This window comes from Triturus cristatus, chromosome 8 (assembly GCF_964204655.1).
Source record: "Triturus cristatus chromosome 8, aTriCri1.1, whole genome shotgun sequence".
NCBI classification, from domain to species: domain Eukaryota; kingdom Metazoa; phylum Chordata; class Amphibia; order Caudata; family Salamandridae; genus Triturus; species Triturus cristatus.
This window is the reverse complement of record NC_140591.1, coordinates 701,645,197-701,661,062: the sequence shown is the minus strand read 5'-3', so window position 1 is coordinate 701,661,062 and position 15,866 is coordinate 701,645,197.

Below are 15,866 nucleotides of genomic sequence, written 5' to 3'. Positions count from 1 at the left end.
GACGTGGGACCCGTGCTCACTACGCCACTGGAGTCAAGCTATCCTGGCTGATGACGGCTGATAGCCAGAAACCGGTCCTAGGATGCTTGATTCCGGTCCAGGGAAGACATGGCTTGGCAGTTTGGGCTGGACTGTTCCCATGAGGCACAGGGTCAAGACTGATTTGCATATGGCCATGTCTAAACTGGGGTGGCGTAGTGGGCAAAAGAACGATGGATTTAACCCAGATCTCTTGACTGGGGGAGAATGTCTGCATTGTCAGCATTCCGTCCATCAATTGTTTGTTGTAACGCTTTTCGCCCTAAGTGGGATGGGTATTCCCAGACGTGGGACCCGTGCTCACTACGCCACTGGAGTCAAGCTATCCTGGCTGATGACGGCTGATAGCCAGAAACCGGTCCTAGGATGCTTGATTCCGGTCCAGGGAAGACATGGCTTGGCAGTTTGGGCTGGACTGTTCCCATGAGGCACAGGGTCAAGACTGATTTGCATATGGCCATGTCTAAACTGGGGTGGCGTAGTGGGCAAAAGAACGATGGATTTAACCCAGATCTCTTGACTGGGGGAGAATGTCTGCATTGTCAGCATTCCGTCCATCAATTGTTTGTTGTAACGCTTTTCGCCCTAAGTGGGATGGGTATTCCCAGACGTGGGACCCGTGCTCACTACGCCACTGGAGTCAAGCTATCCTGGCTGATGACGGCTGATAGCCAGAAACCGGTCCTAGGATGCTTGATTCCGGTCCAGGGAAGACATGGCTTGGCAGTTTGGGCTGGACTGTTCCCATGAGGCACAGGGTCAAGACTGATTTGCATATGGCCATGTCTAAACTGGGGTGGCGTAGTGGGCAAAAGAACGATGGATTTAACCCAGATCTCTTGACTGGGGGAGAATGTCTGCATTGTCAGCATTCCGTCCATCAATTGTTTGTTGTAACGCTTTTCGCCCTAAGTGGGATGGGTATTCCCAGACGTGGGACCCGAGCTCACTACGCCACTGGAGTCAAGCTATCCTGGCTGATGACGGCTGATAGCCAGAAACCGGTCCTAGGATGCTTGATTCCGGTCCAGGGAAGACATGGCTTGGCAGTTTGGGCTGGACTGTTCCCATGAGGCACAGGGTCAAGACTGATTTGCATATGGCCATGTCTAAAATGGGGTGGCGTAGTGGGCAAAAGAACGATGGATTTAACCCAGATCTCTTGACTGGGGGAGAATGTCTGCATTGTCAGCATTCCGTCCATCAATTGTTTGTTGTAACGCTTCTCGCCCTAAGTGGGATGGGTATTCCCAGACGTGGGACCCGTGCTCACTACGCCACTGGAGTCAAGCTATCCTGGCTGATGACGGCTGATAGCCAGAAACCGGTCCTAGGATGCTTGATTCCGGTCCAGGGAAGACATGGCTTGGCAGTTTGGGCTGGACTGTTCCCATGAGGCACAGGGTCAAGACTGATTTGCATATGGCCATGTCTAAACTGGGGTGGCGTAGTGGGCAAAAGAACGATGGATTTAACCCAGATCTCTTGACTGGGGGAGAATGTCTGCATTGTCAGCATTCCGTCCATCAATTGTTTGTTGTAACGCTTTTTGCCCTAAGTGGGATGGGTATTCCCAGACGTGGGACCCGTGCTCACTACGCCACTGGAGTCAAGCTATCCTGGCTGATGACGGCTGATAGCCAGAAACCGGTCCTAGGATGCTTGATTCCGGTCCAGGGAAGACATGGCTTGGCAGTTTGGGCTGGACTGTTCCCATGAGGCACAGGGTCAAGACTGATTTGCATATGGCCATGTCTAAACTGGGGTGGCGTAGTGGGCAAAAGAACGATGGATTTAACCCAGATCTCTTGACTGGGGGAGAATGTCTGCATTGTCAGCATTCCGTCCATCAATTGTTTGTTGTAACGCTTTTCGCCCTAAGTGGGATGGGTATTCCCAGACGTGGGACCCGTGCTCACTACGCCACTGGAGTCAAGCTATCCTGGCTGATGACGGCTGATAGCCAGAAACCGGTCCTAGGATGCTTGATTCCGGTCCAGGGAAGACATGGCTTGGCAGTTTGGGCTGGACTGTTCCCATGAGGCACAGGGTCAAGACTGATTTGCATATGGCCATGTCTAAACTGGGGTGGCGTAGTGGGCAAAAGAACGATGGATTTAACCCAGATCTCTTGACTGGGGGAGAATGTCTGCATTGTCAGCATTCCGTCCATCAATTGTTTGTTGTAACGCTTTTCGCCCTAAGTGGGATGGGTATTCCCAGACGTGGGACCCGTGCTCACTACGCCACTGGAGTCAAGCTATCCTGGCTGATGACGGCTGATAGCCAGAAACCGGTCCTAGGATGCTTGATTCCGGTCCAGGGAAGACATGGCTTGGCAGTTTGGGCTGGACTGTTCCCATGAGGCACAGGGTCAAGACTGATTTGCATATGGCCATGTCTAAACTGGGGTGGCGTAGTGGGCAAAAGAACGATGGATTTAACCCAGATCTCTTGACTGGGGGAGAATGTCTGCATTGTCAGCATTCCGTCCATCAATTGTTTGTTATAAATATAAGTGCATTACATATAGGGCAATTAAATATTATGAGGCAATAAATACTGCGAGACAATAAATACTGTGCGACAATAAATACTGTGAAACAATAAATACTGTGAGGCAATAAATACTGTAAGGCCATAAATAGAATGAATACAATAAATACAGTGCTCTCAATAAATAATAAAAGCCAACAGTGACACTTGAAAATCAGTTCACATTCCTGAGGTACTATGGGATGATTTGACCCAATCCCAGCTTGTAGAGTTTTGGATGACCTGAGGGGTGTCCTACTTGGCTTGGACAAGGCTGAGGCCTAAACTGAGGTAGATCAAGGGGGAATCTAGAGATCTGGCTCTCCCACACTACACAACCCCTCTGTATTAGTCTCAGCTCACCCCTGGCACTATCAAGCTGGTTCCAGCACCTCTCTAGCCACTAGGATGGTCTCTTAGGGCTTCACAGGGCCTTAGGCGCCCTCTATTCCACTTACTGCCGTTCTTATGAAGTTCCGATGCCGCTGGAGTCGTGTCGACGCCGTGAGGCGGCTCCGGTTCGATGTCGGCGGCCTCGGCGCAATGACAATTCTTGATGACGCCGGTAGGCGGTTCCGGTTCGATGTCGGCGGCCTCGGCTCGATGTCGACCTCCAGTTCGATGACGTCGGGCAGTCTTGGCTCGATGTCGACTTCGGGCGGCTCCGGTTCGATGACGTCGGGCGGCCTTGGCTCGATGTCGACTTCCGGCGGCTCCGGTTCGATGACGTCGGGCGGCCTTGGCTCGATGTCGACTTCCGGCGGCTCCGGAGTGCGATCTCCACTCCCGACCTCCGGCACGATTCTCCTCAGGTTCCGGCGACTCCGGAGTGCGACCTCCACTCCCGACCTCCGGCACGATTCTCTTCAGGTTCCGGCAACTCCGGAGTGCGATCTCCACTCCCGACCTCCGGCACGCTTCACCTCGGTCTCCGGCGACTCCGGAGGGCGGACTTCACTCCCCCGTCGACGCCGCACACTCGACCTCGGGTGACTTCCTCCTCGACCTCTGGTACTCTCCACGACCTCCGTCGGCGCCCTCTCTCGACCTCTGGCGGCTCCGGGTACGACTTCTGCTTTCCAGTCAGCGCCGCTTCTCCACCTCGGGCTCCAGGTCTCCAGGCTTCTCGACGTCGGACTTCAAGTAGTTACCAGTAACCAGGTCAGGAACTTGCTGTTCTTTACTTTTAAGGCCTGTTCCTGCTGTCCAGGTCCTTAAGATGGTTTTTTTCTTGCTTTCTCCCACACAGGGCTCCAGGCTGGGCTCAGTCAGTAGGGACTAGTATCAAGGGTGGGTTTATGGACCCCACTCCAGGCACAAGTTTCCACCCCTGCTGCCTCACTCCTTCCTCCTTCAGGTTTCTGCTCCTCTCTCTTCACCAGTCAGGTGCCAACTGCCAGCTCCAACTGTCAACTCTGACTTAGCTTCCCAACATTCTAAACCGCCTCCAACTGTCACAGGGTTCCAGAATGTTGCAGAAGGTTCTAGTAGGTTCCAGTGGGTTCTGATGATGTCACAGGTGGCCACCATTTTGTGCTCCAGGCCCTCAGACAGAAGTTCCAGGGGTAGATAAAATGGCTCCCTGAATCTGCATCAACACTAAAAAGTCTGGTGGTTCCCAAAAAGGAAACATTCTAACAGGGTTTGAGGCAAAAGTGGGACAAAATAAATAATGATGAGGAAGGACCACCCAAAGGGCTGACAGGTCTAACACGCGTCCCCCCAGCTGAAAGTGGGAAGAGCTACCCAACCCCTTGGGAGTTCTCATCACTAAGGCGGAAATACCTTGAGAGACCGTCTGCATTGGCGTGGTCCACTCCAGGCCGATGTTCCACCTGAAAGTCCATTCCCTGTAGGGAGATAGACCACCTCAACAACTTGGGATTCTCCCCCTTCATCTGCATCAGCCAACGAAGGGGTCTGTGGTCGGTCTGCACTAGGAAGTGCGAGCCAAACAGGTATGGCCGCAGCTTCTTCAGAGCCCATACCACTGCAAAGGCTTCTCGCTCTATTGCACTCCACTTCTGTTCCCTGGGAAGTAGTCTCCGGGATAGGAAGACCACGGGTTGATCCAGACCCTCTTCATTGAGTTGCGATAACACTGCCCCAATGCCATGTTCCGATGCATCTGTCTGGACAATGAACTTCTTGGAAAAGTCTGGGGCCCTTAAGACCGGGGCCTCGCACATGGCTTGCTTCAGCTTCACGAAGGCCTGCTGACAAGCCTCCGTCCAGACTACCCGTCGAGGTTGTTTCTTGGACGTGAGCTCCGTGAGGGGGGCTACAATGGTTCCGTACCCCTTCACGAAGCGGCGGTAGTATCCCGTGAGGCCCAAAAATGCTCGGACCTCAGTCTGAGTCTTGGGGGGTTCCCAGGCCATGATGGCCTCGATCTTCGCCTGGAGGGGTTGCACCGCTCCCCTACCCACCAAGTGTCCAAGGTACACTACCGACCCCTGCCCGATCTGGCACTTGCTGGCCTTGATCGTTAACCCAGCTTGTCTCAGGGCCTGGAGAACAGCTTGCAGGTGACGCAAGTGATCCTCCCAGCTGTTACTGAAGACGGCTATGTCATCCAGATAAGCAGCAGAGAAACTCTCCATTCCGGTGAGGATCTGGTTTACCAGGCGCTGAAACGTGGCAGGTGCGTTCTTGAGCCCAAAGGGCATCACACAGAACTGGTAGTGGCCATTGGGCGTGGAGAGGGCTAACCTTTCCCTTGCTCCATCAGACAAAGAGATCTGCCAGTACCCAGAAGTAAGGTCAAAGGTACTTAGATATTGGGCAGCTCCCAGCCGGTCAATCAATTCATCCGCCCTAGGGATCGGATGAGCATCAGTTTTGGTTACTGAATTCAGTCCCCGGTAGTCCACACAGAACCTCAGTTCCGGTTGGCCACCCGGTGGTGCGGCTTTTGGTACTAACACCACCGGACTGGACCAGGGGCTGCTGGAAGGTTCGATCACTCCTAGCTCCAGCATCTTAGTGACTTCACTGTTAATGCTGGCCTTCACCTTGTCTGACATCCGGTAGATCTTGGACTTCACAGGTGGGCTGTCTCCTGTGTCCACATCATGGACGCACAGGTGAGTCCTACCCGAAACAAGGGAGAACAACGAAGAGTACTGTCCCAGGACCTGGCGGCAGTCCTCCTGCTGTTCAGGAGTTAGAGATGGGGAGAGAATCACTCCCTCCACCGACCCATCCTTCTCTTGAGACGCAAACAAATCGGGGAGAGGCTCACTTTCCACGTCCTCTGCTCCGTCAGTCACCATCATCAAGATGACTTCGGGCCTCTCGTGGTGGGGTTTGAGGCGGTTGGCGTGCAGCACCCGTAGGGGCTGAAGAGGGGTCTTAAGATCCACCAAGTAGGTAGCCTTACCCTTCTTCTCCAATACCTCAAAGGGTCCTGACCAGCGATCCTGGAGGGCGCTAAGCTCTCCTGGTTCGATCACCCACACCTTCTGGCCAGGCTCCAACTCCACCGGGTGAGCGTTGTGGTCATACCACGCCTTCATTACTGCTTGGCTGGCTTCCAAGTTGTCAGAAGCTTGCTTCGACAACTTAGCCATTTGGCTCCGGAAGGCCAGCATGTAGCTCACCACGTCCTGGGGAAGCTTCCTGGGAGTTCTCTCCCATCCGTCTCTCACCAGGTTGAGAGGTCCACGTACAGGGTGCCCATACAAAAGCTCGAAGGGGCTGAAGCCCACTCCCTTCTGTGGCACTTCCCTGTAGGAAAACAATAAACAGGGTAGGAGGACGTCCCATTTCCTCCGCAGGCTTTCAGGCAGACTTCTGATCATGCCTTTCAAGGTTTTGTTAAACCTCTCCACCAGACCATTGGTCTGGGGGTGGTAAGGAGTTGTGAACCGGTAGGTCACTCCACACTCCTTCCACATGGCCCGCATGTACGCTGACATGAAGTTGGTCCCCCTGTCGGACACAACTTCCTTGGGAAAACCCACTCGGGTAAAGATTCCCATCAGGGCCCTAGCCACAACAGGTGCTGTTATGGTCCTCAGAGGTATTGCCTCTGGGTACCGTGTGGCATGATCCACCAGAACCAGGATAAACCTGTAACCAGCTGTAGTAGGTGGATCTAACGGACCCACAATGTCGATGCCCACCCTTTCAAAGGGGGTGCTAACGACGGGAAGTGGTTCCAGGGGAGCTTTCAGCTTCACCCCTGTTTTCCCACTGGCTTGGCAAGACACACATGTCCGGCAGTAGGTATCGGACGACACTTTCATTTGAGGCCAATAAAAGTGTGGGACAAGACGGGCGAAGGTCTTGTCTTGCCCCAGGTGTCCTGCCAATGGGATCTCGTGAGCCAACTCCAGAAGGAAGGCTCGATAACGTTGAGGGACTACCAAGGCTCGTGACGATCCATGTAGGGGTGCATTGGGTTCACTGTAGAGGAGGCCATCCTCCCAGTAAACACTGTAGTTCCCTTCAACGTTCCCTGCTGCCTGGGCTTCGGCCTGTCGCCTCAGCCCCTCAAGGGTAGGGCACTCCTTCTGGCCCTGGCAGAATTCCTCCCTGGACGGGCCTCCCTCCACGTGCCACTCGGCCGGGATGGGTAGGTCCTCCTGTTCGGTGACATCCCCCACCGCAGACTCCTGGTCCACCACCTCCGGTGGCCTATCCGTCCTACGGGGTGCGGACGCCGAGGCAGGCTCCTCCTGTCCTCGGTTCTTCCCTTGACTGGCAGCTGGCTGGGCCTTTGTTCCAGGCTCCAGCCGAAACGAACTCCCTCTCCGGGTAGTCGCGGACCTTGTGCTCACACAGGCCCAGTCAGGTGTACCCAGCATCTCAGTGTGAGTCCGGTATTCCACCTCTTTCCAAGCATTGTGCTCCATGTCATTCCCCAGTAGACAATCGACTGGCACGGCAGGGCTTACGGCAACTCGAAGTGAACCTGCAACCCCCTCCCATTCAAAGGGAACCTCGGCCACCGGATAGTGGCCGGTTCTGCCGTCAGCCATCGCGGCTGGGTGGAGTACATCGGGAATTACCTGCTCTGGAGACACCAGTTGGCTACGCACCATAGTCATACTGGCTCCTGTGTCTCTCAGAGCCTCCCCTCTTTGGCCGTTGATGGTGACCCACTGCCCATACTTTGCGGTATTTGCGGGCACCTGGATCTTAGGAACCATCTCCCGTTCTCCCAGGGACACTAAAGTGACACCCGCCCACTCCCTTCCCTTAATTAAAGGCATCTCCTCCCCGAGCACTACACTAGTTACTCCGGGGGCCTTTCCTCCAATGGGAGGGGGTGGTCGTTTTGGGCACTTCGCATCTCCCTTATAGTGTCCAACGCCACCGCACTCGAAGCAATGGACAACCCTTGGCTGCTGACTCTGGCCAGGATTAGGGTTTCTGGGTGGGTTAGCCCTAGGGGTGAATCCTGTTCCCTTACCTTGGAAATTATTTTGGGGGCCTTTGGAGAACTCCTTTTTCTTTTCCCCTCCCTCTTTCTTCTGGGGGGCGCCCTGTCCGGCCTTTTGAGTATCCCCTCCAGTCCCCCTTGTGGACACCCGGGTACTAGCCCAAATGTCTGCCTCCTCAGCAAGCTTCCGGGGATTAGTCAGCTTGCTATCCACCAGGTGTTGACGCAGTTCAGGGAAACATTTTTCGAGCAGGTGTTCCTTCAATACTAAATCAAACAACCCCTCGTAGTTCCTCACTTCACTGCCCTGAATCCAACCCTCTAATGCCTTCTTTGCATAATCCAGGAAGTCCACCCAATTCTGTGTGCCCAGTTTGTGGCTACCCCGGAACTTCTGTCTGTATTTCTCGGGTGTTAGTCCAAACTTCCGTATGAGCGCCACTTTCATGGTGGGGTAGTGGGTCTGCTCATCCTGCTCTAGGGCCAATAATGCATCCCTACCAGCTGGAGGCATGTACCTGTACAATCCCCCTCCCCAGTACTTCTCTGGAAACCCATGGGCCCTTAATGAGACCTCATAGGCCGCTAGCCACTTGGCAATATCGTCGCCCACACCATAGCTAGCCACTATGTCTTTCGGCAAATAGGGTTTGGGTTCCCTGGTGAACTCTCTTTCTTCGCTGCCACCATTAGGAATAGGGTGTGCCCTAACTCTTAGGATCTGAAGATCTATCTCTTTCAGCCTTAGCTCATGAGCCATCCTCTGTTCCTCCTTCTCTTTCTCCAGCCTTGCTAAGTCCCATGTTAGCTGTCTTTTCTCCCTCCGGTCTGTTAACTCCACTTCAGACAGGCCACCGCTAGAGGCACTGCTGCCCTTCCTAGAAAGTGTCCTGGGCCCCGCTAACAGGTTCCCCACCTCAGGTTGGTACAAACCAGCTCCCTCACTGTCGGGCTCTCTATCCCTGTCCTCCTCCTCAGCCTTGCTTTCTCGTCATGCCTCCCCCCAAGCCCTTAAGCTGGTTTGGAGTGCACCCTTCTTTGCTCCTGGGGGACAATACACCCCCTCCCGCTGACAAAACTCCCTGAGTTGGGCCACAGTGTACGTTTCTAAATTCTCCAGTACAAACTCCATTTTGCCCACTCAGGTCAGAGGACAGTTATTTGCAGAAGCTATGCAGGGGGGTACCTTATATAATACCTCCTCCCACCACCAGAGTAAATTTGGAAAAAACAAAAACTCACAATTAGGAAGGCCGCTTGGAGAAAACTCCCGGTGTAGGCCTATGGACTACCCACAGTTATTGTCGAGTATACGTAGGCACAGCTCTATCCCACCACTGAACACCAATTATGTTAGAAAACCCCACACTCCCACACCGGAAGGGTGGTGGTGGGTCTTCCAGACATACACTGTGGTAGCTTGGCTCGAGTGGTCAGGGGTCAGGCACCGTGCTAAGCATACGTCATACCCACACAATAACCATGCGTGCATCCGTTCCAAAAACGACACTACACCTTAAAAATTATACTGAAAATATATCTCTTTATCTTCTTTTCTCTTAGTTGCTGATTAAATAAATAATAATACAATCACAGTACACAAGGCTTTTCCTGTGGAAGGGTACGTCAAATAAATACTATCTTAACGATTCAATAAATAAGGTAGATCATAAATAATCAAGGCATAAATATAAGTGCATTACATATAGGGCAATTAAATATTATGAGGCAATAAATACTGCGAGACAATAAATACTGTGCGACAATAAATACTGTGAAACAATAAATACAGTGAGGCAATAAATACTGTAAGGCCAGAAATAGAATGAATACAATAAATACAGTGCTCTCAATAAATAATAAAAGCCAACAGTGACACTTGAAAATCAGTTCACATTCCTGAGGTACTATGGGATGATTTGACCCAATCCCAGCTTGTAGAGTTTTGGATGACCTGAGGGGTGTCCTACTTGGCTTGGACAAGGCTGAGGCCTAAACTGAGGTAGATCAAGGGGGAATCTAGAGATCTGGCTCTCCCACACTACACAACCCCTCTGTATTAGGCTCAGCTCACCCCTGGCACTATCAAGCTGGTTCCAGCACCTCTCTAGCCACTAGGATGGTCTCTTAGGGCTTCACAGGGCCTTAGGCACCCTCTATTCCACTTACTGCCCTTCTTATGAAGTTCCGACGCCGCTGGAGTCGTGTCGACGCCGTGAGGCGGCTCCGGTTCGATGTCGGCGGCCTCGGCGCAATGACAGTTCTTGACGACGCCGGTAGGCGGTTCCGGTTCGATGTCGGCGGCCTCGGCTCGATGTCGACCTCCGGTTCGATGACGTCGGGCAGTCTTGGCTCAATGTCGACTTCGGGCGGCTCCGGTTCGATGACGTCGGGCGGCCTTGGCTCGATGTCGACTTCGGGCGGCTCCGGTTCGATGACGTCGGGCGGCCTTGGCTCGATGTCGACTTCCGGCGACTCCGGAATGCGATCTCCACTCCCGACCTCCGGCACGATTCTCCTCAGGTTCCGGCGACTCCGGAGTGCGATCTCCACTCCCGACCTCCGGCACGCTTCACCTCGGTCTCCGGCGATTCCGGCGACTCCGGAGGGCAGACTTCACTCCCCCGTCGACGCCGCACACTCGACCTCGGGTGACTTCCTCCTCGACCTCTGGTACTCTCCACGACCTCCGTCGGCGCCCTCTCTCGACCTCTGGCGGCTCCGGGTACGACGTCTGCTTTCCAGTCAGCGCCGCTTCTCCACCTCGGGCTCCAGGTCTCCAGGCTTCTCGACGTCGGACTTCAAGTAGTTACCAGTAACCAGGTCAGGAACTTGCTGTTCTTTGCTTCTAAGGCCTGTTCCTGCTGTCCAGGTCCTTAAGATGGTTTTTCCTTGCTTCTTCCCACACAGGGCTCCAGGCTGGGCTCAGTCAGTAGGGACTAGTATCAAGGGTGGGTTTATGGACCCCACTCCAGGCACAAGTTTCCACCCCTGCTGCCTCACTCCTTCCTCCTTCAGGTTTCTGCTGCTCTCTCTTCACCAGTCAGGTGCCAACTGCCAGCTCCAACTGTCAACTCTGACTTAGCTTCCCAACATTCTAAACCGCCTCCAACTGTCACAGGGTTCCAGGATGTTGCAGAAGGTTCTAGTAGGTTCCAGTGGGTTCTGATGATGTCACAGGTGGCCACCATTTTGTGCTCCAGGCCCTCAGACAGAAGTTCCAGGGGTAGATAAAATGGCTCCCTGAATCTGCATCAACACTAAAAAGTCTGGTGGTTCCCAAAAAGGAAAAATTCTAACAGGGTTTGAGGCAAAAGTGGGACAAAATAAATAATGATGAGGAGGGACCACTCAAAGGGCTGACAGGTCTAACACGGTGCTTCATGGGAACAGTCCAGCCCAAACTGCCAAGCCAGGTCTTCCCTGCACCGGAAAAAAGCATCATGGGACCGTTTTTGGGGTAACACCCCTAAACAGCGAGGCTAGTTTGAATCCAGTGGCAAAGTGAGTAAGGGACCCAAGTCTGGGCATATCCAGCTAACTTAGGGCGAACAAAGCAAACACAAGGAGATGATGGACAGAGCACTTAAACTTTTCAGACAATCACCCCCTGTCACAGATCTGGGTTGAATCCATCATCGTTCTTTAGCTCACTTCGCCACCCCATTTCAGACTCAGCTATATGCGAATCAGTCTTGAGCCTGTGCCTCATGGGAACAGTCCAGCTCGAACTGCCAAGCCAGGTCTTCCCTGGACCGGAAACAAGCATCCTGAGACCGGTTTCGGGGTAACACCCCTCATCAGCCAGACTAGCTTGAATGCAGTGGCAAGGTGAGCAAAGGAGCCATGTCTAGGTATAGTTCGCCAACTTATCGCAAACAAAGCAAACACAAGGAGATGTGGACGGAGCACTGAAACTTTTCAGTCACTAACCCCCAGTCATAGATCTGGCTTGAATCCATCATCGTTCTTTAGCTCACTCCACCACCCCAGTTCAGACCCAGCTATATGCAAATCAGTCTTGTGGAGTCGACCAACGCCACCTATTGACGTGCAGGGGTACTGCTATGAAAACAATTTCTCCGGATCCAGTCTGACGCCTGGGGGTAATTCTAAGGTAAGGAATCTATAACTAATAGTCTCTTTCAGATTGACACTGTGTGTGCGCGTGCTGAGTGTGCGGCGTCATTTAGGCATCTTAACTGCTCTGGGAGTTCCACACGCTCAATGCGAATCACACTCCATCGCTGCGCACCACCTACACCAGACGTCACCCTGGTTTCGTGCTCTAATAACCCCTATTCCAACTTGTCCATGCCAATAGTCAATTGTTTACATATATTCCATGTGAGTCCTATACTTCGCCCCCTGTTCACCACCTTAAATGCCTCCCATTCGAGGTGTTATTTATGGAGACCGTATTAATGTCGAAGTATTCCGCTGTGGTAGTCCCCAGGGAACAGCTGGTGGACCTATGCCCCAGCTAAGTCACATGTGTTGGGGATTATGATCGGACTTCGTGTGCCCCAGGTAATCTACTTGTCTGATAAGGGGTGACAGCGAAGGCGAACTCACTATGCGGCCCAACCTCACATGCAGGCCGTGTTCATAGGAATAGAAGGAATATATGCGTGTTTCAGGGTTGCCAGGGACCAGTGTGCAAGCCAGATGCTCAATGCATAGGTCTTCGAAGAGGCAGCGGTACGCATCAGGGGACGAATGAGCAGTCCAGTGTGACGTCTAGTACTGATTTAAAGTCCCCGCCCAGCAGCCAGGGAATCCTGTTCCAGGAGGGAAAGAACTTTTGTGTGTTGTGTGTGGGCCGGAATCCCCACCTCCGGGCCGGAATCCCCACCTCCGGGCCGGAAGTCCCACCTCCGGGCCGGAAGTCCCACCTCCGGGCCGGAAGTCCTACCTCCGGGCCGGAATCTCTGCCTCCGGGCCGGAATCTCCGGCCCGAGTGCGGACGTTAAGTTAGTAGTCGTAAATCCATTCTGTGAATACCAAAAGTAGTAAGTGCATTCTGTGAATACCAAAAGTAGTAAGTTTAGGATTTTGTCTTAAGTTAGTTCTGTGAATCGGGCCTCATGACACTATCTTAGAGTGTATGTCACTTTCTAGTAGGTTCAAGCAGGTAGTCAGTCATGTGTGTATGAAACAGAGGAAGAGCGCTGTGCACAGCACTTGTGTGATGTAAAATAAAAAAATAACCTAACCACAAACAAACCCCTCTACATCTTCCACTCAATACTTCAACTATGGAACCTTCTTTCACCCAAAAAAACAGCATACCCATTTGAATTGATAACCTAACATAAAATACAAATACTAACATCTGAATAAGTGGGCTTAACAGCCTCGGCACCAGCCACTTGTTGCAGGAGCAATGGAGCCTCAGAGAACCATATTGAAAATTAATGTCAGTAGAGCAGAAGATTGGGGTGTGAGGTGGGACCGTGCGATAGCCCGGAAAGAGGCATCATTGCTCCCACTGCAGCAACTGAGGCCTGGCGGCGGGACAGTCTGCTCTCTGGCCTTAGTAGGCTCCATCCAATTAGGTACTCTCCCATCATTTCTCTCCTGGGGCAGTTCATCTGCTCCCAGAGCGTCAAAGGAATGGCTTGCATTGTTGGCAATTGCTTCCTGTTGGAAATACTCCACTCCCACACCGGAAAGGGTGGTGGTAACGGGGTCTCTCCAGACATACACAGTGGTAGCTTGGCTCGAGTGGTCAGGAATCAGGCACCGTGCTAAGCATACGTCATACCCATACAATAACCATGCGTGCATCCGTTCCAAAAACGACTCTACACCGTAAAAATTATGAAAATATCTCTGTTTATCTTCTTTTTCTCTTAGTTGCTGATTAAATAAATAATAACACAATCACCATATACAAGGCTTTTTCTGTGGAAGGGTACGTCAAATAAATACAGTCTTAATGATTTAATAAATAGGGGAGATCATAAATAATTAAGGCATAAATATAAGTGCATTACATACAGGCAATTAAATATTATGAGGCAATAAATACTGCAAGCCAATAAATATTGTGCGACAATAAATACTGTGGAACAATAAATACAGTGAAGCAATAAATAGGTGAAATACAATAAATACAGTGCTCTCAATAAATAATTAAAAGCTGACAGTGACACTCATAGAATCAGATCACATTTAGATTTCTATGGGCTGATTTGGCCCAGTCACAGCTTGTGGTTAGATGGATGGCTTGAGGGTGTCTACTCCCTGGCTTGGACAAGGCTGAGGCCTAAACTGAGGTAGATCAAGGGGGGGAATTCTAGAGACCTGGCTCCCTCACTCTACACAACCCCTCTGAATTAGTCTCAGCTCACCCCTGGCACAATCAAGCTGGTTCCAGCACCTCTCTAGCCCCTAGGGTAGTCTCTCAGGATTCCACAGGGCCTTAGGCGCCCTCTATTCCACTTACTGCCCTTTTTCTGAAGCTCCGACGCCGCTGGAGTCGTGTCGACGCCGTGAGGCGGTTCCGGTTCGATGTCGGCGGCCTCGGCGCAATGTCAGTTCTTGACGACGCCGGTAGGCGGTTCCAGTTCGATGTCGGCGGCCTCGGCTCGATCTCGTCCTCCGGTTCGATGACGTCGGGCAGTCTTGGCTCGATGTCGACTTCAGGCGGCTCCGGTCCGATGGCGACCTCAGGTTCGATGACGTCGGCCGGCCTTGGCTCGATGTCGACTCCCGGCGGCTCCGGAGTGCGATCCCCACTCCCGACCTCCGGTGCTCCTCTCCTCAGGTTCCGGCGACTCCGGAATGCGATCTCCACTCCCGACCTCCGGTGCTCCTCTCCTCAGGTTCCGGCGACTCCGGAGTGCGATCTCCACTCCCGACCTCCGGCACGCTTCACCTCGGTCTCCGGCGACTCCGGAGGGCGGACTTCACTCCCCCGTCGACGCCGCTCACTCGACCTCGGGTGACTTCCTCCTCGACCTCTGGTACTCTCTACGACCTCCGTCAGCGCCCTCTCTCGACCTCTGGCGGCTCCGGGTACGACGTCTGCTTTCCCAGTCAGCGCCGCTTCTCCACCTCGGGCTCCGGGTCTCTAGGCTTCTCGACGTCGGACTCCAGGAAAACCAATAATCAGGTCAGGACTTTGCTGTTCTTTGCTTCTAAGGCCTGTTCCTGCTGTCCAGGTCCTTAAGATGGTTTTTCCTTGCTTCTTCCCACACAGGGCTCCAGGCTGGGCTCAGTCAGTAGGGACTAGTATCAAGGGTGGGTTTATGGACCCCACTCCAGGCACAAGTTTCCACCCCTGCTGCCTCACTCCTTCCTCCTTCAGGTTTCTGCTGCTCTCTCTTCACCAGTCAGGTGCCAACTGCCAGCTCCAACTGCCAACTCTCTGTCTTAGCTTCCCAACATTCTAAACCGCCTCCAACTGTCACAGGGCTCCAGAATGTTGCAGAAGGTTCTAGTAGGTTCCAGTGGGTGCTGATGATGTCACAGGTGGCCACCATTTTGTGCTCCAGGCTCTCAGACAGAAGTTCCAGGGGTAGGGAAAATGGCTCCCTGACCCTGCATCAACACTAAAAAGTCTGGTGGTTCCCAAAAAGGAAAGATACTAATAGGGTTTGAGGCAAAAGTGGGACAAAATAAATAATGATGAGGAGGGACCACCCAAAGGGCTGACAGGTCTAACACGCGTCCCCCCCAGCTGAAAGTGGGGAGAGCTACCCAACCCCTTGGGAGTTCTCATCACTAAGGCGGAAATACCTTGAGAGACCGTCTGCATTGGCGTGGTCCACTCCAGGCCGATGTTCCACCTGAAAGTCCATTCCCTGTAGGGAAATAGACCACCTCAACAACTTGGGATTCTCCCCCTTCATCTGCATCAGCCAACGAAGGGGTCTGTGGTCGGTCTGAACCAGGA